Source organism: Eublepharis macularius, chromosome 10, assembly GCF_028583425.1.
Source record: "Eublepharis macularius isolate TG4126 chromosome 10, MPM_Emac_v1.0, whole genome shotgun sequence".
Taxonomy (NCBI): domain Eukaryota; kingdom Metazoa; phylum Chordata; class Lepidosauria; order Squamata; family Eublepharidae; genus Eublepharis; species Eublepharis macularius.
Genome location: NC_072799.1, coordinates 17,804,325 through 17,827,348, shown reverse-complemented (window position 1 = coordinate 17,827,348; position 23,024 = coordinate 17,804,325). Strand labels below are relative to the sequence as shown.

The 23,024-nt window shown below is 43.8% G+C and overlaps 1 protein-coding gene across 3 annotated transcripts in view; it reads right to left on the bottom strand.

The window, feature by feature from the left end:
- The window catches only part of ARHGAP24 (Rho GTPase activating protein 24), a 426,579-nt gene that overhangs the window by 191,246 nt on the left and 212,309 nt on the right, over positions 1-23,024 (bottom strand). Inside the window, exon 1 of one of the 3 annotated variants that reach the window (XM_054989840.1) lies at positions 8,790-8,864. The exons of the other annotated variants lie outside the window; for them this stretch is intronic. The gene's annotated coding sequence lies outside the window, so the exon portion shown is untranslated. Of the gene's footprint in view, positions 1-8,789; positions 8,865-23,024 lie in introns of those variants that run through there. 3 annotated transcript variants of the gene reach the window in all.

Here is a 23,024-nt window from a genome sequence, read left to right as displayed (position 1 = left end):
TCATGATGCACAAAGGGGCCAATGCAGGGAGCCTAGAAATGGAAGAACAGACTGAAAAGACTAAGCCACTAGATGAGTAAAATGAGAAATCAGGAATTAAGACGTTCAAGTAATGGGGAAAGAAGCCTTTTCTACGATCATGATCATTTCCATGTGGAATTCAAAGCCATGCAATAAATCTGCCAGTTCTACTCAGTGTATAATTGTTAGAAAAAGCTTTTTAAAAAATGTTCAGCATGAAATCCAAGCTTTCTGCTTCGTAGCTGTGACATCTTCATTTATCCTTTCAAAGTGGGAACGTCTTGTGCTGATTTTTGTAACTCTGTGGGATAGCTGGAAACTCACTAATAAGGCTGGACTATAACCATGCTCATTCATAAATATTGTAAATGCTCAGAATCCAAATGGAATTACTGCCAACATTTAAAAGCTGACAGTTGCTCTGGCACCTCACTATTTTCCGTTGCAGGAGGTGGAAAAGAGTGACTCCTGACAGGGAGGTCATCCAAAGACAACTAGCCGATCCTCCTAAGCCTGATTAGTATTCCTGAACAGGGTTCACATTTTTGCCAACCATGAAGAACCAGTGCTTATCTAGAGCTAAGCTACAAGAGACGAATTACACGAGGATGTGCATGTGAAGGGAGTCGCAATGTTATCTGGGAAGCTGAGCTTTAAAAGAGATCAGAAGGCTTTGTCAATTTCCTGTCTCTACAGAGCCAGTAAAGATCTCTCCTCAGAGGGTTTGCTAATTTCCTGTTCGCCTCCCAAAGGCTCTGTCAGTTTCAGCTCCCCTTCTAGGAGGTGAAGAGGAAATAAACAAAACCTCTGAGGAGAGATCTTTTCTGGCTTTATAGAGAGGGGAAATTGACAGAGCCTTCCAACCTGTCTTTGAAAACTCAGCTTCCCAGCTAACATTGCGACTCCCATCACGGGCACATCCTCGTGTAATTCGTCTCTTGTAGTTTAGCTCATAGACTCAGGAAGATCCCTTCAACCACTGGAGGTCAAACTAGATGTTACAGTGTTCATAGGTCCAACCCCCCCTATGGCTGTTTTGGCACTTAAAAAGGCATGGGGTTGGGAACAAGATCTTCTGGTTCCAGGTTCGGGCCCCTGCAGCATTTCTAAATGGCCGAATTCTTCTCTAAAATGGTTTCAGCATGCACGAGTTGGACCTGTGGATGCTGTCATGTGTAATCTGGCCCACAGTGACTAGGGAGGACTTTCTAATGCTATATAAGCATAGATTCTACAATTGCATAAGTTGTTCATTCCCTGGAGCTGCACCTATGACCAGCAGACTCACCAGCAGACTGGGTAGAGGTAGGTTAAGGCTTCCCCCCTCACCATATATAACTAGCTTACCTGCCCTGTAGGAGACACAGGCTCCTACAGGGCAGGTAGGATGTATGCACATGCAGGTAGGATGTATGCACATGCAGGAAGGAATAGAGACAGAGGGCTAAACTTCATGTCTCTGCACCACAATAGACTGCTCTTCTGCCCTACAGGTGAGTTGGGATTGAGACAAAGGCTTAAAACTTTGCTGCCACAATTCTAAAGACTCTCTCTCTTCTCTCTCTCTGTCACACACACACACACACACACACACACAGGCTGAATCCACATGTCCTGGCGTTGCACTAAACTTTCACTAAACTTCCAGACGTATAGTCTCTTTCTAGCGCAATTTCTGACTTGTGGCATGTTGAGTCAGAAATCATGCTAGAAAGATGCTATACTTCCGGAAGTTTAGCGCAAACTTCCGGAAGTTTAGCGGAATGCTGGGAACGTGCCGGGACGTTTGGATTCAGCCACACAGAGGAGATGGACACCAGTGACATCACATCTCTTCAACAAAGAAAACCACTGATTCAGGACCTGAGGTTTCAGATGTTTTTGCTATATTTTAAAACACTCCACTGTGGGAGGGACAGTATATGTGAGCCTGTCCATTCACACAGAGACATTGGATTCTTATTTCACTAGAGATGTTAATTTCTGCACTAATCAAGCCGCATCACACCATTTTACCTTTGCATCCTGATTCCCTTCTTTACTGTACCCCTCCCACTTCCTGAGTGGGACATAAAGGCGCAGGGAATCTCCATTCCTACTTGTGTCTGACAAAGGGAGCTTTGATTCTTGAAAGCTTATTCCCCTGAAAATCTTGCTGTGCTTTAAGGTGCCATGGGGCTGCAATCTTGCTGTCCATTCACATGTAAAGAATGTGGGAAGGCGAGCAAGCTGAGTTCACCTTGCTGCCCTCTGCCCTACCTCTCTGTTCTCTGCTGTCTAAAGCATATTTTCACCTTGAAAAACTCCCTTCTGGGTAATCAGCTGGCTGGGGTAAAAATGCTGAAATAAACAGAGTGCAGTGTGGTAAGGCGTGAGAGGCGACAGGGCTTATTTTTCCTTTACCCGTGCACACCATTTTTGTAAAAACAAAACAGAAAACCCTGTCCCACTTCAGAAACCCAGGAGAACTAGACTCATTAACTTGCCGATATACCCGTACGGAATTTTCAGACTTCAGTCTGATTTTATATGTAACTCAGAAGAACAAAATTGCACACACACATGCAGACAGTAACTATTTGCAGCAACCCAAATCAGATTATCCTTTTTGCCGATCAGATATCCAGCAATGACTTCATTACTGGTATGGCAAACATATCCAAAATGGACACAGTGAATTTATTTAGGACTCAATAGGTTAGTAACATTTTATGAGATTTTTTTTTCTTTTTTCAAACGACAGCTTTATATTTATAGCCCTGTTAGCCAAGCTTCTGAATAGCCTTGCTTAGTGAAAAACAATGTCACTTGACTCCACGCACCGCCTGTTATACCCTGCAAGACTATGCTCTGGTTTTGTGCGCAGACCCATGCAAATGAGTCAGCAAGCGACTGTTACGTTTGAAGCAGTCCAAGCCAACAGATCCAGCGTGGGGTCCTGTGGCTCCTAGGTGATTCTGTTTATTTTTCAGCACAGGCAACTGCCTCCAGCTATGAAAACTGTGGGAATTGCTGCAGTGTGTGAAAATTCCATTTTACAGTACTTCATTGCTCGGTCCACTCAGATGATTTCAATTCTTCCCATACGGGTTGCCAGTTGCTAGCCAGCCTAGAAACTCGGACACAGTTAGCCCTTGCAAAAATGTTCCCTTTTAGCTCTTACTGAAAACTATGCCACTGTCTTACAGTGTGCCAATGGAAACAATCATCCTATAACGGGCAGAGAAAGGAAGCGCAGCAGATGAATTCAACCCTGTGGTGGAGAAACAATGTAAAGGTGGAGGAAGCAATGAATTCGCGCCAAACACAGATGGAGTCAGGGTAGTGTTCCAAGGAGAAACATAATTCTTTAATACCAGTTCTAAATGCATTATCCGGCCCTTATCAGATGTTACAGTTGCATACCAGGAGTCTACCAACTGCACGTATCTGAAGTGCCTGTTGTCCCTGATCCTCCTGATACATGCAGTTGCCATTTTGTATGAATTGGAGGGGGGGGGTGTCTGTGCATATTTTATAGTCTTGCCAGTTTCCTGCTGATGGTGGATAGTCTCCTGGTGACTGTAGCCTCTGCCTGTCGATTGCTGGCAATGAATTGGAGGAGGCAGGCTGGAGAAATAGGTGCATACACACCTGCATCCCCGGCGGATGATATCACTTTTGGTGCGACCTGGCACATGTATTCATTTCAGATGAGTGTCTGCTGCCCCTCCCAACACTCACTAATTTACCATGCACATAAAATCTTGGTATACATGAATGCATTTGGTGGTTGGTTCACACATAGAGCCAGCTTGGTGCAGTTAAGAGCGGCGGGACTCTAATCTGGAGTTTGGGACTCTAAACCGGGTTTGATTCCCCACTCCTCCACTTGAAGCCAGCTGGGCCATTTCCACACAGCTTACCTTGTTCCGGAAAACAGTGAAATTTTGCGCGAAATCACACAAGATGACACTGTTATCACATCTTCTCGCGCGATAACAGTGGCTTCTTGCGCAATTTCACACGATAACAGCATCTTCTCGTGCAATTTCGTGCAAGATTTTGCTGTTTTCCAGAATAAGGTAAGCCAGGTGAAAATGGCCCCTGAGTTAGTCACAGCTTCTAGGAACTCTGCCAGCCCCACCCACCTCACAGGGTTTTTTTGTGGAGATAATAATAACATACTTTGTAAACCGATCTGAGTGGGCATTAAGTTGTCCTGAAGGGTGGTATATAAATGGAATGTTATTATATTGAAGCCAGTTGGGTGACCTTAAATCAGTTGCCGCTTCCCAGAGCTCTCTCAGCCCCACTCTCCTCAACTTTGTTGTTGTGGAGATAATAATAACATACTTTGTAAACCACTCTGAGTGAGTGTTAAGTTGCCCTGAAGGGCGGTTTATAAATCAAATGTCGTCATCATCGTCGTCATCATCATCATCATCATCATCATCATCATCATCATCATCATCATCATCATCATCATCATCATCATCATATCAGAGCTGTTCAAGGTAAATACACAGTACCCCTATCCACACAAAATGGCCACCATGCATACAAGCAATTAGTAGGCTTCCAGTATTCACAATTCTAATGTCTGAAAAGGTCTATACATATTGCTCGGAAATACTGTCCACCAGTGATTTCAACTGAACACACTCCCCTGTAAAAATCTTGTTCCTTGAGATAATTTAAAAAAAAAAATCAGTGCGAAACTTCCCAGCTCTTCTATAGGTACCTGTAGGTTTTCTCCTGGTAGAGTAAAAAATAGTTTGCTAATAGTGAACTCAGCAGGAAAATGGGTTCATGGGCAAAGGATTACTGAGCCCCCCCCCTCCAAATCTGGATGCAAACCTGGATTTGCATTCTTGCCCTGGAGGGCAGATCTCCAATTGTAGATGTTGCCTCTTGGGAAAAATAGGAACAAAACGATGTTGTGCAATGGAGCCAAGTGTGCCCAATATTGACTTCCAGTTCTCTGCAGCATCTATTTTATGAAACCTATTTCTGTGGGTCACTCGTGGTGCTTGGTTGCAGACTTCCCACAATATTTTACTGACAAGTTAATGAAACCATGTCAGAAATGGGTGTTGCAGATTAGGGAAGAAGGTCTAATGATGCTATTAATTTAAGCAGAGCGCTGCCTGCACCGACCCTCTTCTTAATCACCTACTGCCTGATGTGTGTGTTTAAAAAGGACGAGCCCTTCCCCACTGCCCCCATTTTAAATGAAAAAGTATTGTGCAGAGAACAGAAAACTGTTCTCTTGGACAAATTTATTACAATATAGAGCAAGCCGAATTGCCATCAAGAGGCTTGTCAACAAGCCCAAGGAGCATGTATGATAGAGTGCTGTGGAATTACAGGTGGGCCACAGCTCACCGGCCACATTCATCTAGCAAAATCACCAGTCAGGTACTGGGAAGTTCACCCTGAGAACTTGCTGCTGCTAATAATAATGAGGAGGAGGAGGAAGAAGAGGAGTCAGAAGTGGAAACACTGGATGGTGTACCTTTAAGCACAGAGAAACACACCTTGCTTAGGGTCATTGATAGGTTAATATCCATGAAATGAGTGTTCATGGAATGCTCAGGTAGAAGTAGAAAGAAGAAAAGGATAAAGGAAGGGAAGGGAAAAGAACGGCGTGGGAGCTTTTTATGTCTCAGTGCACAAAAATGCCAAAAAAGACATTTTTTAATCCACGAAACAAAAGTAGCGGCTTTCAAAATATCAGAATAATTCCCGATATGCTAATTCCAGCATGTGAAAGTATTTTCTGGGGGCTCAGATCTCTGATAAAGAAAATACAGGACAAAGAACTTTAACATAAATTATATGACTGCAGCTCATATGAGCATTACACTTTCCCACTGATGGTTAAAAAGTCCTGCACAGTGAATACCAAATGGTAGCAGTGGAATGCTGGAAAGGTAGCCAGCTGTAGATCGGTAAAACTATCTGGTATTGCTCCATGTGGTATTGGTGGGGAATCATTCTGTTCTACCCAAACTCTACAGTACACTACAGATGCAGAATGTCTTCCACCAATCACTATGAACATGGGCAAAGGGGTCTGGCACAGCTGAGTTTTACTGTGTGTTCCTGATAGCCCTTGAGTACAAAGGGTGTGTACAGCGGAGTATTTGTACTGTCCCTTGCTGCAGCAAGGAAGTACCTCCTGGAATGCAGAATACTTTCTGAATCCCTGGACAGAAGATATACAATAGAGATGGGCATGAACCACAAAAAACCCTGAATCATGAGGTTCGTGGTCCGTGGGTTTTCATAAACCAGGAACCACGAACTAGCACGAACTGGGGCCAGTTTATGAACCAGTTCGTGGTTCGTAGTTCATGGGGTTTAAATGCCCCTTTCCGGCCACTTAGCAGTGGCAGGAAAGGGGGCATTTGACAGTTTAAAGGGCCTTCTCCTGCCTTGCAAGTGGCAGGTCCCTTTAAACTATCAGCTGGCAGGCGGCAGGGGGGGGGGCATCCCTGCGGAAATGGCCATTTAAACTGCACCTTTACGACCCAAACAAACCAGTAGACCAGTTCTTGAAGTTCATGGAAACTAGCTTCCATGAACCACTGGTTCACAAACCACGAACTGGTCTGGTTTGTGTGTTTTTTGGGGGTCGTAAGTTGATTCGTGCCCACCTCTAATCTAAAATGAAGTGGAACATAGTGTTACCAACTTCCAGGTGGGTATGCAGAGATCTCCTGGAATTACAACTGATCTCCAGACATCAGAAAGGAAATGGCTGTTTAGGAGGGTACACTCTATGGTATTATACTGTGCTGAATTCCCTTCCATTCGTAAACCCTGCCCTCCCTGGGATCTTCCCCCAAATCTCCAGGAATTTCCCAACTGAACCTAGAGTTGGCAACCCTAGCAGAACACCATCCTGTTGCTATACTAGAAAGCTATCAAGATGCAAAGTGGAGCAGATGCTCAGCACATGGGCTGTGCTATCCTCATCTTACACACCCCAAGTAGTTGAAGTATGGGGGGAAAGGAAGCACCTGAGGTCACTATTTATTTCCAAAGTATACCTGGAACCTGTTGGAAAGCTGTCGGTTTTGACCCTAATCTATTAAGTGTTTCTGCCCTAATTGGAAGCCATATGAGACAGCCCAAATTCTGATGCAGAAGTTCACCCCATCTACAAGTACAGATGAGAGTTAATAACATAAAAAATTGTGTCTATTGTAATCCTACAGTTGCAACCACACTGGGAGACGGTGGTCCATAGCACTCAGCCAAGCAAAATCTTGCCAAGTATATACAACTCAGGGCCAAGCTACAAGTGACGAATGACACTTGAACGGAAAGTGGATCGAGTGGAGCACAAGCGGAGGGCAAGTGAAGAGGGAGAAATACACTTGCCGTTCAAGTGTCACTCGTCACTTGTAGCTTGGCCCTGAGTCAATGGTGTAGCAGGGACATTTCACCATATGGCTGGACTCCTCCACCCATGTGGTTGGCTGAACCTCTTGGAAAGATTATGAAGAACCAACATTCGCTGCACCACTAATCTTCAGCTACTTTACATTAGAGTACTCAGCAAGGGACTAATGCATTTGGGGAGGGAGGGTGGGCGTTGTGAGGAGAACTGGTGGCAGTAGAGCAAAAATGTGAGATCAAGTTGGAATGTATTTGGAGGTGAAAATGAGTTGACTGGGCAACGAAAAGGAAATGCAAATGATTAGCAAGATTGGGCAAGTAGCCTTGCAATCGCTTCGGAGTTCCAAACAGGCTCATTCCAAGTTGGACTGCCATGTTTGATGCTCCTGTTTTGCCTAGACTGTTTTGTTCAGGCATATACAGGGCTTTTTTTCAGCTGGAACGTGGTGGAATGGAGTTCTGGAACCTCTTGAAAATGGTCACATGGCTGGTGGCCCCGCCCCCTGATCTCCAAACAGAGGGGAGTTTAGATGGCCCTTCGTGCCGCCAAGCGGCACGGAGGGCCATCTAAACTCCCCTCTGTCTGGAGATCAGGGGGCGGGGCCACCAGCCATGTGACCATTTTCTCCGAAGGCAACCCACTGAGTTCCACCACCTCTTTTCTTAGAAAAAAAGCCCTGGATATATATATGCTGATTTAAAATTGCCTGACCCCAAGACTGAGCTTGGGGGAAAAGCATGGAGGCAAACTTACTCCAAGGTGTTGCGAAGCTTTAACAAGCGGCCAGAAGCCGCTTGCCAAATTAGCATTCCTTTATCATCATCATCTCTCAAGCACATCTCCTTAGCAGAGTCTCCGGCTATGCATGACATAAAGGGCAGCTGTAACGCACGCTGTTAAGGAATTAACATAGCAAGTCGCTCCTCTATCTGCTTAACCATTCCACATGCATAATTGCTCATCTACAGATCCAGGCATAACAGATATGAACTTTGTGTTCCCTAGATGAAAACCGAGCCACCACAAAGCAAATATGAGCCCTCGTATACATCTGGTACCACCCCTATTCCTCCGATTCTTTTTGCAGCACCAGAGTTTGTTTGCCCTTCATCATTAAAATTAATGCAATTTTTGATCCCTGTATATGTCCATCTTCAGTACCAAAGAGATGCACCCGTCTGCTACAGCAGTACAGAAGTGTCCAAAGAATAGCCTGTTTTGTGTAACGAGGCTCAAGCCCATCCGTTTGGTTGCAAATGGTCATTCTGGAGAACTCTCAAGAGGCTGAAAACAAGGCACTGCAAAAAGCACTAGAATTCAACGCAACCGCAGCATGCCTGATATGATGAACAGTCAATAAAAAACAAAATAAAGGTACCTTGGAATGAATGGTCTGACAGTCTCTTCACAGATATTTCCCCAGTGCAGAGTCTTGCTTACCTAAACATCGTCATTCCAGCTCAAACGCAACGGCTTGATTTGTTCAACTGACAAGTCAGGGCATAGCAATCCTCACTCTAAAGAAGTAGCTGGGTCTAAGCCACTCCAGTTACTATTTATTTTAAACACAGAGGGGCCGTTAGGGAAATAACCCATTTCTTCCTCTTCTAAAGGCTGAGCCAACGTCTATTCTCCCATGACTTTAAGGGGGAAAGAAGCAGAAGGAATTTATGCTATAAATAAATGAGAGGAATGCAAGAACACTGTAAATATTGCTAATTTGGAAATGTACTTTATAGAGGGATTTTTGGCCGGGACTTCCAGCTGCAGACAAGACTGAGGTCTCAGAGGCAGGATGAGACGGACTGGAGATCTGTTCGCTCAGCCGTCGCATTCCACTTTCATGCCGGCTGACATTCAGGTTCAAGAAACCTCCTTAGTGCCTTGCCTTCTTGCTGGGGCATGATGGTTGTTGCCCCCAGGACTGGCCAACCACAGTGATTTTTTTTCCAGTCTCCAATATTTACTAGTGCTCAACATGTGGCCAGTGATTTCCCCTACACAATCCCAACTTTATGGCCACATTTGAATATCTGATGGTCATCTTGCTAGCCAAAGTCCCCTGGGGCTCAAATTGGGGGACAGGAGAGGTCGTTGGAGGGGTGTGTTGAGAGCATCTATTTTGTAAGTGTGCAGCAATTATGCACTCCAGAATGCTTCTGCATCATGCCGGGAATTACATCATTCCTGGTGCGTCACAGGAGCAACAAGTTGTAACAGGGGCTGATTTGGTAACAATCGGCCCCCCAATCTAGTGTTTGGGGCCGATTTTTATCAAATTGGTCTCTGGCATGACTATGTGCTTCTGTGTTGTGCCAAGAATGGCATAATTCCCAATATGATGTGGAAGCATTTTGGAGTGCATGGAAGCACACTTCGAGGGGTTCTTAGCCATTTCCGCACCTTCCTTCCCACTGGCCAGGTGAGAGGTAGAGGGGGCAAAAGCTGGGAGCAGGATATCTCCCGCCTCCACCCTAGTTGGTACTTGTATGGGGGGCCACCAAGGAAAACGGTAGAGGAAAGCAACGGCAAACCACCTCTGCTTCTCACTTGCCTTGAAAGCCCGTTGTTGGGGTTGCTATGAGTTAGTTGTGATTTGCAGGCATGTATATAAATGGCGATCTCAAATCATCTCCCCGTATTCATTTGCAAATTTACGTGGACTTTGGAAAAAAAGAAAGCTCTTAATATAATTCCTAACATCTGTTATACTTGGGGAAATAAGCTGAAAAATTGTCTTCCCATTTTTAAGTTTCTCCCCGACACTACAAAGACTAGAAACTTACTCTTTAAAAAAACAACAACAACAGGAAAGTGAGAGTCTAAAGATCCAGAGGAGTCAGCCGTGTTAGTCTGTAGTAGCAAAATCGAAAAGAGTCCAGTAGCACCTTTAAGACTAACCAACTTTACTGTAGCATAAGCTTTCGAGAATCACAGTTCTCTTCGAGACGAGAACTGTGATTCTCGAAAGCTTATGCTACAGTAAAGTTGGTTAGTCTTAAAGGTGCTACTGGACTTTTTTGAGATTCTAAAGAGTTTGTGGCAGATGCCATGAATTCTACGTTGCAAACCATGGCTGTTTTCACAAGTCTTACCGGATCCGGTATGTCGTGCAAAGCTCCTGCAAAGTCTGTGTCTTCCTGGTGCGATTTCCCGGTTCTCGTGTGAAATTGCGCCAGGAAGATGCTGTCTTTGCAGGAATTTTGAGCAACATACCAGAGCTGGTAAGACGTGTGGAAACGGCCCATGTTTCACTGTGGACCAAATGCAGCCATACAGTAAACAAGGGTGCCAGATTGTCTTTCTATCTTTTCTAAGACTTCATAAAGCGATCAATTGGCAATCTGCTCACATGGCAAAGGCACATAATTTACATGAATTTTAATGACTTCTAAGAGAGAGGAACTGATGCCTGAATTGCTTGCGCTTGCCCAGACTTCTTGGCTTTTTACTGATTTCCTGAAGTGCACAGGTTATGTTCATTTAAACTGCAGATGTGCTGGAATTTATTCTGTTCAATCCCCTGAGTTTTTCAAAAGACTGATTTCAGCCGCCAGTTCATCAGAAATGACTGCTCCGCACTTGAATATATAACATATGTTTTCTAAATAAAATGGAGTGAAACCAGCCTCTTTTTTACTTTTGCAGAGACAGCTTTGTAGATAATTACCTCATCCACCTTGCCTACATTTGTACTGATTCAGAGATCTTGAGTGAGCTGTAAATTTTATCACCTCTCATGTTCCATAATTATTCTGACATCCTAGTTGGTTGGATTTCAAGTAGAGAAGTCTCTTGGCCTGTCTTGTGGAAAATATGTTGTTTTATCTTCCTTGAAATCAAGTGTAGCAAAAAAGCATAGTTTGGTTTAACTGTGTTCTGGCTTTGGTTGTTAATTCTATCCATGGAGACAAACTGCCATCATTTCTATCATTCATTTGAGTGATACTTTTAAAATGTATTCAACACAGTTTCAGCGGGCTGCAGAAAGGCTTCCTGTACTTAATAAAACTCTCCCTCGATTCAACTACATGTATACCTAGAAATGAGGCAAATAACCCCTTTTTTCCACTTACTGGAAAGATCTTCCTCTACCAAGCCCAAGCCAAACACAATGGTGAACATGTCCAAGTTCTCACCCATAAAAGCCATCCAGCTGCTTCCTACACATTTTTGTTACTCAACACCAGTCCAAACATCTGCTGTACACATATAGCTAGAACCTGCCTGTTTTCAGAAAACGGGCACTCTTGGGAACAAGGCTGAAGCCAGAAATGCTACGAAGAGTGAATGCATCCAGCTACACACACACACACACATACACACAAACACCTGCTCCCATCCAGATGAACAACATCTGTGAAGTCTGAGAAAAAGGAGTCTGTGAGCTCCTTGGAGACTTTCTAGAGGACCTGACTCAAAACTGGGCTCCATCTTGCTTCCCCATTCATATCAAAAAATCACTGCAGATCTTTAAAAAAATCACAGATCTTAAAAAATGTAGGCATGACGTGGCCATTTATTTATATAGCAACAGATATGAGAAAAGAGTTGAAAGACGTGCTATTGTCACAACAACGGTACTTTTATTTATTTATTTATTTATTTATTTATTTATTTATTTATTTATTTATTTATTTATTTATTTATTTATTTATATTTCTATTCCACCCTCCCTGCGAACGGGCTCAGGAAGGATTACATCATTTAAGACATAGTCATAACAATGTTACATGGTCAATAAATACATTAAAAAGGGAACTAAGGGAAACTAAGGGAAAAGAAATTCTCACGACTTGTTACAGCTGATCAGAAACTGTGAAAACTACATTTCTGACAGCTCCTGCCAGCCTTGAATAGTTGCTTGCTTATACAATTGCATCAAAAGCTCCCAGCAAGCCCAATGACTTTGTCAAAGAAAGGGGAAAGGAAGGAGGCTGGAAAAGTTGCAAGGGAGACCTCTAGGCCAGTTGTATTCACAGTGACATCTTTAGGGGTGAAACAGAGCCAAGCTTCAAAATGTCATCTTTGACTACGTTGGAAATGAAGAGCAAGAATGGCTCGTCCTTCTCTATATCCACAACGTTCCCTGTGGCCTGTGTTGCCATTGTTGCCAACCTCTGGGGGGAAGGTGAGGGGGGGGCTGGGGATCTCCTGGAATTAAAACTGATCTCTAGATGACAGAGATCAGTTTTCCCTGGAGAAAACAGCTGCTTTGGAGGGTGGACTGTATAGCATTATACCCTTTCCCAAACCTTGCCCTCCCCAGGCTCCACCTCCAAATATCCAGGAATTTGGCAGGGAATGGCAGCCCACCTCTGTTTGTTGCTAGAAAACACTGCTAGGGGTCGCCATAAGTCAGCTATGACTTGAGGGCACTCTCCACCCCACTCTCAACCCAGAGTTGGCAATCTTGTCCATTTAAGAAACCACATATTCCACTTCTGAATTCAGAATAATTATGGAAGAGTAAACTTTTCTCCCTAGACGTAAACAGGTATTCAAAGACTGGGAGAAAAATGCATTTAACCATCTAGACTGAGATCAGAAGAAGTTCCTGAACACCAACTCACACCTCACCCTTTTCTTATATGGTGCGCAGGGAAGGACGAATGGGGCCCCCATCTTGGGATACTGGAATTTATCTGTTAGGTTTGATTTACTGAAATGTATGTTGTGAGGATTGTGATTTTATTGTCTTTATTATTGTATTTCTATCTGTTGCTGTAACCCGCCCTGAGCCTGCTTGTGGGGAGGGCGGGCTATAAATTAAATTAATAATAATAAATAATAGACATGGAGTTTAAGTGTTCTCACCTAATACTTAATCAACAAAAAACCTCTTAAAGAAACTGTTGTGCCAAATGTTGCTTTTGAGGGTGTGCAGTCTTTTAAGTGTCACAGAGCTCTTCAAGAATCAAAAAGGTCCATATGCCAACATTTCCAGCTAGTCCGTGCTTCTCTGACATTATGCTAAATCTTCATGGGTGTTGAGCAGAGCTTACAAAGACGGAACAATCAACCCGTGTACGGGTCGCCTCCTTCCTGGGTACACAGCTCTATCTATTTGCGGCTTCCCAGTCAATTCCATTAGTGAATCTAATCGCTTTTGCCATGAGTCATTGAGCTAATAGGTTTGATCGTCTAGGATGCACCCCCGAACAGCTGTTTATTTTAGCGGCACTTGAAGTCATTAAACAACTACTATTTAATCATCTTTCTTTTTTAAAAACTGCTAAAAGGTATGAACCGTAAGACTGGGGAAAGTAGTATACATAAATTGCTTGCTTACTTTCGGCCAGTTTCCTGCTCTTAAGGCGATGTTCTTATTTAATCAGGGAATGTGCTTTGTGGGAGGCCGTCAGCTGTAGCCCAGATAGGCTGCGGCCTTCATAGCCTGCCCCTTCATTTACACAGTTCTACTTTATTTAAAATTATGCTCACCGTTCCAGCTTTAAAAATCTTCAAGGCAGTTTTCAACAATAATTTTAAAAGTCATAGCCATTAAAACAACAATAAAAAATAAAATCATAGCCTGCCCCTTCATTTACACAGTTCTACTTTGGTTCTATTTATTTATTTAAAATTATGCTCACCGTTCCAGCTTTAAAAATCTTCAAAGCAGTTTTCAACAATAATTTTAAAAGTCATAGCCATTAAAACAACAATAAAAAATAAAATCAATGTACCATACACATTTGGGCTTGGAACCTAGGAATGAATTCTATGAACACTAGATAAGCGTTGCCATACAGCACACTTCCTTAACCACTAAAACTTCCATGTGTGCATGGGCCCACTGAAAACCATTGAGATAATGTGGTGCAATGGTTAAAGTGCAAGACTAGGATCTGGGACACCCAGGCCTGAATCCCCATTCTACCATAGAAGCTTGCTGGTTGATCTTGGGCCAGTCATACACACTCAGCCTAACCTACCTCACAGATCAAGAGGGGTAGCCGTGTTTGTCTGTATGTAGCAGTAGAAAAGAACTAGAGTCCAGTAGCACCTATATCCAGGGCTTTTTTTCAGCTGGAACATGGTGGAACGGAGTTCTGGCACTTCTTGAAAATGGTCACATTGCTGGTTGCCCCGCCCCCTGATCTCCAGACAGAGGGGAGTTTAGATTGCCCTCTGCACCGCTGCAGCGGCGCAGAGGGCAATCTAAACTCCCCTCTGTCTGGAGATCAGGGGGCGGGGCCACCAGCCATGTGACCATTTTCGCCGAGGGCGGTTTAAACTTTAAAAAACTCCCCCCTTGTTCCAGCTGACCCAAAGTGACGTCATTGTGCGGTCCCGAGTTCCACCACTGAGTTCCACCACCTCTTTTCCCAGAAAAAAAGCCCTGCCTATAACACTAACAAAATTTGTGGTAGAGTATGAGCTTTTGTGAGCCACAGCTCACTTCTTCAGATACCAGGTACCTACCACAGATTTTGTTAGTCTTATAGGTGCTACTGGACTCTCACTCTTTTCTACTACCTCACAGAGTTGTCATGAGGATAAAATGCGGGTGGGGAGAATGATGCTAAAAGCCACTCTAGGTCCCCATGGGTATCAAACTAGTAAAATAATATACATAGGTTCCAAGGCTTAGATTTCAGCAACAGTAAAGCAAACCACTAAAATGATTTATCGTTAAAAGCTCGAGTAAACAAGTCAGACATCTTGTGGTGCATAAATGACGACAATGACAGCAACAGGCAAATCTTCCTGGCATGGGAATTCTAAATTCAGGGCCCCGCCATAAATAATATCCTCTCTCCATCTAGCACCTGCCTCACCTGTGAAGGTGGGAACCTGGAACAGTCTCAGGTAAGTTTTTTGACGATGCTCAAGTGTGACATTATAACGTGATACATCTGGTTTTATACAGAGGAAAATAAGCAGGGGACAGGAAGTATGTGGCATATAATCCCTAGAATACATCTGGGCAACTGAAAGTTGCATCTTAAATTCCTGAGGACCTCAAATTTAATGGAAGTGCTCGGCCTGCATATCACAAAAGATAAATTTTAAAATATGATTGCACAAATAAAGCCAAGAATCAAGAAAGAAAGGGAAAGAGCACTAATTAATTATGTTTTCAGAACTCATTATTTTCAGGTCTATATATCAAGGTCTTGTTTTTCTTCCCCCTCCCAGAGATTTACTGAAATTTTCCCACATTTAAGAATAGCTATTTCTGAAGGAGAATACTGCATTGCTACATTGTTTGGCAATGACTGTGTTTATGCAAATACATTCAAGATGACTTATTTGCAACTATATATGCAAATTCAGCTGTAGCCATCCAGCCAAGTATCTATTTCCAATGCATCCCTCGTTGCCAAACAAGCTGCCCACCCCTGCAAGTTGGCTAATGGATCTTTAATTAAAATGGGCTAATATGCCTACAGACAGCAATGTAATTGAGAAAACATTTTTGAGTCTGTAGCATGTGGTTCAGTGCTGGAGACCAAGAACATTTATTATGTATTTACTTGATTATGTTTTAGCCATTCATAGTCCTAAAGCTCTAGTTACAGGCATGAGATGTTTCAATATGGGTCTTATACGCCTTCAAATGAAGTCATGTTTACAAGGTTTTCATAATCTTGGCAATACACAAATTCATTATCCTTATAACCACATTCATATACCGTCTAGAGCTCACAGCTGTGCCCTTCATCGGTGTAAACTGCCAAGTAGGTCAATACCCCAGATGAGATTTCATTTTAAAAAAAACCTTAAGACTTTGAAGCAAAGACATACCTTCAGGAGTGATTATCCTTCCCCCTTTGGATGACAGCAACCGTCCGGGCTGACCCTTGAAAATGACACACACACACACACACACACACACAAACTTGGCTTTATATTCTCACATCATGCCGAGCATGTCAGGCAAAGGCAGTCCTGCCAACCAAAAATTAAGATGTACTGAGGCTAATCAAATGGCTCCAAGTCCCTTCCACACTCATTAAGTATCTAGCCTGCGGTGGCTGTGCTTAGCAATGTTGCTAAAGTTTGTCATTACTATGTTGGGATGATGAGTTTTGGCAGTTCATAATGCTCACATCCAATCTGTGGTGAGCATATGGCACACTGGGAAATGTAGTTTCACCCCAGGAAATATTAATGGACCTCAGACACCTGGATGAAGTCACTGGAGCAATCTCCGCCAGCTCTGTCTTTCAAAACTATGCTTCCCAGCTAACATTGCGTCTCCTGACACTTGACAAACATGTGCCCAGGGATTCTACAGAGAAATTCTACACAGGTTTGTTATGCCAATATAGATTAAGATCATATGCCAATAATCAATACTGAACAATACTAGGCCTAGCTTCTATACTCTCTAGATGAACTTTTAAACTTTACATGAACTTTCAGTGTATTTTTTCTATGTATAAGGTAATTCAACAGGTGTGCTTTCATCCTTTGACAATTAATTAAAATAGTGGACTCTACCGAGATTGATGTTCCTCTATCAGAGATTCAACCAATGGTGATCGTCCAACTTAACTTTTCCTGACACTTGTTGGAGATTTGTAGTTTTGTTGTGAAGTACAGATTATGACATAATTTTTTAACTAATTGGAAGGCTGTACTATGAAATTATGAATATTCAGTGAAGTGTCAAACCAATCAATATTTGTTTGTGCTATCATGTGAATAGACCCTAAATATTTGCATATGATTAGGTATATCATTGCAAACACAGAAAGAATAAGCAGGGTACTGATGGAAGAAATCTCTTGGGAAAATCTAGGTGAGAAACTATTTCTACCTATGTATTTCATGGAAACTTTGAGCAATGTTAAACTTAGGATTTATTGAGAAATGTTAGTGAACTTATTTCTTATTGCCTTTCTATGTTCTGTTGTTATAGGATTCATATTAATAGCCATTTATATTTTGATTGCTTGCTTCATTAAAAAACTAGGGTGTATTTTCAATAAAGTGAAATAAACTCTAGATTAGTGTCTGTGTGTTTGATAAGGAGTTGCAAAGCAATATTGAACCCTATATAAATAAATGTACTGATAAACAGCTGGTTCAAAGAACTTATCTGTTTGACAGGTCTAAAGACTAACTGCTTTCTGCTTCCCCGGAGAGAGATCCATCTTTCTCTTGGCAAGTTGAAACTTGGTTTTAGACACGGGAACTGACTCGTTACAGGTTGAGATCCTGAGACTTTCTCTACACAAAATGCCTGGGCACATGTTCGTCAAGTGTCGGGAGATGCAATGTTCACTGGGAAGCATAGTTTTGAAAGACAGAGCTGGCGGAGATTGCTCCGGAGGGAACAGATTCTTTCACAGCCCTCCACCACCTCTGACACGCTGGACTGTCTCCCCTTCTGGAGCTTTTACCCTGCCACCCTCACTGCTTAAAACTTTGAATTAACTGAGTCTTGGCAGGGCAAAGACTCCAGAAGGGGAGACACCACAGGCAGCAGGCGGCTGTGAGAGAATCCATCCCTCCAGAGTGATCTCTGCCGGCTGTCTTTCAAAACTACATTTCCCGGCTAACGTTGTGTCTCCCGACACATGAAGAACACATATCAGAAGCCTTGTGTAGAGAGACTGTGCAGTGGTGAGTTGGACAAAGAACTGGGAAACCTGGGTTCAAATCACCGTAAAGATTACTATGTGGCCAGTGGCTCTATCTCAGCCTAACCCTACCTTACAGGCATATTGTGAGAGAAAGGAAGTATGCAACATATCGCACAAAGAACTCAGGATGGGCTCTGTCCAGATAACAACAAACTTGATTCTCAGTGCCTGGAGAAGGTTTAGGCCTCATCCAAACTGCCCACTCTGTACTTTCTTTTCTATATAAATACTTGCAATCAGGGCTTTTTTTCTGGGAAAAGAGGTGGTGGAACTCAGTGGGTTGCCAGCACAGGGGGCAACTCTTGGTGGGAGGTGGTGCCCCTGGTACCACATGTGCGCGTGCAAAGTGCACGCATGCTCCCAGGGCCAATAACATCACTTTGGGTCAGCTGGAACAAGGGGGGAGGTTTTAAGTTTAAATCACGCTGGGCAAAAGTGGTCACATGGCTGGTGGCCCTGCCCCCTGATCTCCAGACAGAGGGGAGTTTAGATTGCCCTCCGCACCGCCGAGTGGTGTGGAGGGCAATCTAACTCCCCTCTGTCTGGAGATCAGGGGGCAGGGCCACCAGCCATGTGACCATTTTCAAGACGTTCCCGGACTCCGTGCCACTGCATTCTAGCTGAAAAAAGCCCTGCTTGCAATTCATTTCCATGCTGGAAAGCAAAGCACTGGACTTGGGGGGGGGGGGGAAGTGAAGCCCTGGCCTTGCCTTTCCCCTAGTGCAGGGGAGCCTGTTTTGTCAGAGCTTGGCCAGCCAAGGATGCGAAACCACCAAGGAAGCCTGGGGCTGCTGAGCAGAGGAAGGCAACGGGAAACCACCTCTGCTCATATACTGAAACCCCCATAAGATGGAACTTCATGAGTCAGTTGAAATTTGATGACACTTACTTTTTTCTACCCAGTTTTGGGGGAGGGGGGCTTACATCCTCCTCCTCTCCATTTTATCCTCAGAATAACCCTGTGAGGTAGGTTAGGCTGAGAGTGTGTGACTGGTCCAAGGTCGCCAAGCTAGCTTCCAGAGCAGAGAGAGGAGGGACTCGAACATGGAGTCTTCCAGATCCTAGTCTGACACTCTAACCACTACTCCATGCTGGCTTTCTGGCCACTCTTGTAGTGCTGGCCGTTAAACCTCACTGATACGAGTCCTTGAGCGGAATGCACGATGTCTGTCTAGTGCATGCAAAACAGAACGGCACACACACAGCACCCCCTCAAAGGTTTTTGCAATTCACAAGCCCTCCCTCTACTGCTGTACAAAGAAGCCTGCTCTGTGTGTGTGGCATCCCCAGGCAAAAGAGCCACCTGAACTAATGTTTCCCTCCACACAATAACTACCTTGAACTTTGGCTGAAGCATTTCATTGCAATACACACTCCCCGGAGTCCTCACTGGCCACTTTAAGTTATATAATTGCTAGGAAGCTCCGCTTGACTTGTTTTTCAGAGGAGCTGATTGCAGCCTGTTCTGGGCTTTGAATAAGAGGCTTCCTTGGGGCTACAATGAATGTGAAATACCATTGTCCCCATTGCTCTTTCTGCGTCTAAAAAAGACGCACGGCAAATGTTACAAATGAGGGGGTTTTAATGGATACCTGGAAAGTAATAGAAAAATATTTTTGTATGTAATTTAAATTAGGGAAAGTGATCATCATAATGAAACCTAATTTTAAGCTTTGACATTTTTATAATACCCATGCGCTTGAAAGGATCAGTGATTCTTGATTTTCAAAATAAGTCTTTTAATTTAAATGCAAATGGAAGTGACTATTTACTTCCCTGACCCATGGAGGATTTCTTCCTTTGCTCTTGAACAGTTAAGTTACACAAGGGGATTGTATCTGAAACAGCTATCAAATCCAGGTGTCAATTGCCCCGTTTAGGATGACAACTTGGAAAACCAGTTTAGCCAACCACCCAATGGCTCTATGTGTTTGCAGCATTCTGCTCACCTACCGGGCAGCTGATTCACAGCAGTTGACCACAAACAAACAAACAAACAAACAAACAAACAAACAAACAAACAAACAAACAAACAAACAAACAAACAAACAAACAAACAAACAAACAAACAAACAAACAAACAAACAAACAAACAAACAAACAAACAAACAAACAAACAAACAAACAAACAAAAAATGGCCCAACCCAATTTAATCTTTAAAAAGGCCTGATGTTTTGAATGGAACAAAAGACGATTTGCATTTCCTAGTTGAACTAGGTCTGTTATTCATCAAGCTTTCCCCACAATAGTTGGAAAAGTCCTGTGTCTGGTAAGATCCACTTTTAGGCCTGCTTTGCCAGCGATGGTTCATAGGAGCCTTATGCGACTAGCCTATCTAAAAGGCAGTCCATCATCCTTAACACGCAGCACAGAAATGCAGCTTATCTTATCTTTTGTGAGTCACAGTATTTACTCCAATGCAAGACTAGTTTTTTTCCCCAGGTGTGCTACTGAAACAAAAGTGAGAGTCATCTTACATTCATATACAAGTAATAGTTATGTCTATGGTTGCCAGCCTCCAGGTAGTGGCTGGAGATCTCCTGGAATTATGACTGATCTCCAAGCTACAGAGATCAGCTCCCCTTGACAAATTGGCTGCTTTGGAAGGTAGATTCTATGGTGTTATATCCTGCTGAAGTCCTTCCTCTTGCCAAACACTGCCGTCCCCAGGCCCCACCCTCAAATCTCCAGGAATTTCCCAATCCAGAGTTGGCAGCCCTATATAGGGTTCCCAGGAGCCCGACAGTGGTGGGCAAACTCCCGGGGATTTGCCCCCTCATCTGCCAATCACCCAGCAATCAGTGGGAGGGGGCAAGCTCCTAGAGCTTGCCCGCCACTGGCAGGGGCCTCAGGAGGCAGGTACCTCCCAACTGGCACAGCAATGTCACTTCCGGAAGTGATGTCATTGTGCCGCCCTCAGAAGCATTCTTGCACTTCATTTGGGGCCAAACGGGTCAAATCTGTTGGAATAAATCACAGTAGCCTAATTTGAATGGAAAGAGTAAGGAGTGCTTGCAGAGGGAAAGGGGGTTTGATACATTGTATAGTGTCTGTTTTTCTGTTGCTGTTGAACTGGCCCCTCCCTGCTGTGAATGAACATTCCTTTCTGTGTCAGTTAAAAAGGTCTGTTAGTGTAACTGTCTCTCTCTTATGTACAAGCCATGAATGTTTGTCTCATAGTTTGTTGTTTGCTTTACTGTAAATAGTTATTAAATGAAGTTCAACATTATCGACTCAAATGATTTTACTTTTCACTGGATTCAACTGCTGACTCTGCTATATATATAGCTGAAGAAGGTGGAATATCCTGCACCTGGTGTGTGAAGGGATATTGCCCCATAATGAGATATTTAAATATATCTCCCTCACAAAATTGGCCTTGTGCGGAGTGAAGGAGTGCTTGCACAGCTGGCATGGTGACATCACTTCTGGAAGTGACATCATCACGCTGGCTCTAGGGCACGCGTGTGCAAAGCTTGCACACGAAAAAGAATTGTGCCTGGCACAAAGTAAGTGCCATGGACTCCTCCGTCCCAACGGGAGGTGAGGGGTACCTGGAAACCCTAGTCATCCAGTGAGCTGCTGTGGCAGAACTGGGATTCGAACTTGGGTCTCTCAGATACCAACTTAAAATTCTAACCCCCACAGCACACTTGTTTTTGTGGGGTGGCTGCTGTTAAACAGGAGCATGCAGCTGGGCATGATGAATCATGAAAGTTTGGTGGTATCAAGCCACTTGGTGGTAAGGTTGCCAGGTCTCCTTGCCCTCCTGGTTCTTCTTCGTGCATGCGCACTTCGCACAAGAGCCCTCCTAGGGCACTGCAATGATGTTACTCCTGGGAGGCTACAGGGTGGCCTGTTCCTCTGCCTTTCCCTCTCACCAGCCAGGTGAGTGGTGGCAGAGGGGCAAACTGTGGAGCAGTTGATCCTCTGCCCCCACCAGGGGAATGGCAACCCTACCTGGTGGTTGCTGCTAGGCCTGGCCCTGATGAAGCCAAAATAGCCCTGGTTAGGGCCATGTCCCTTTCCCTGCTGTTTATTGAGCAAAACCAGGGGCCTCAGTGGGGTATAATGCAGTAGTTGTAGTTGCCTAGTTACAGTTATAGTTGCCTAGCTACAGCTACATGAGAGCATTTATTTCTTAAAGTTACAGGTGCTCCTTCTATCATTTTGCTTTTTTTAAAAAAAAGTTTTTCCATTTATCTGCAAATCTGGAGCTTTCCTCAAGTTTGTAGAAAGATCTCTCTTGTCTGTCTATAGCTCCAGTACATTTAAGTATCCACAGATGGGGCCACACTCAGAATCAGACATATTGGTATGCGGATGTGGTAGGTGAATGACGGGTCATTTTCCAAACTTCGATGAATCCTCAAAGCAAAATGGATTTCCAATACAGAAAATAGCACAATTTTACATATAGACCTTTACACTGAACTTGAGCCTACATGCAAATGCCTTATACTGAATCAGGCCATTGATCTATCAAGGTCAGCATGTATACTCTGACAGGCGGCAGCTGTCCAGGGTCTTGGGCAAAGGTCTTTCCCATCACCTCCTACCTAATTCTTTTAACTAGAGATGGCAGGGATTGAACCTCGGACCTTCTGCATGCAAAACAGGCGCTCTGTCACTGAGCCACTCTCCTTCCCATGGCTGCTTAGTGCCATATCAACAGAAAAGGGAAAAGATACATGGAAGTAAAGGTGCCTTTTAGCACCAAGGTCCTCTTGAGTAGCCACATGCTTGGAGTTGTTGGAGGCCTGGCACCATGCTGGGACCAGCAAGCACTGATGTAGAAGACAGCCCCGTGAGCACAGCCATTCAATCCCCAAAGCCTTATTCTCATCAGCCCCTTAAAAATCATACCCAGAAACATTCAGAGTTAATGATAGACTCTCTGATGTTTTCCATGACAGGCTTGTCACAGTGTAGTCACATTTCGGAACAATGCAGCCTCTAACGAAGAGACCGTCCACAGAGCAGGAAACGAGGACTTCAGCTTTGCCAAGGT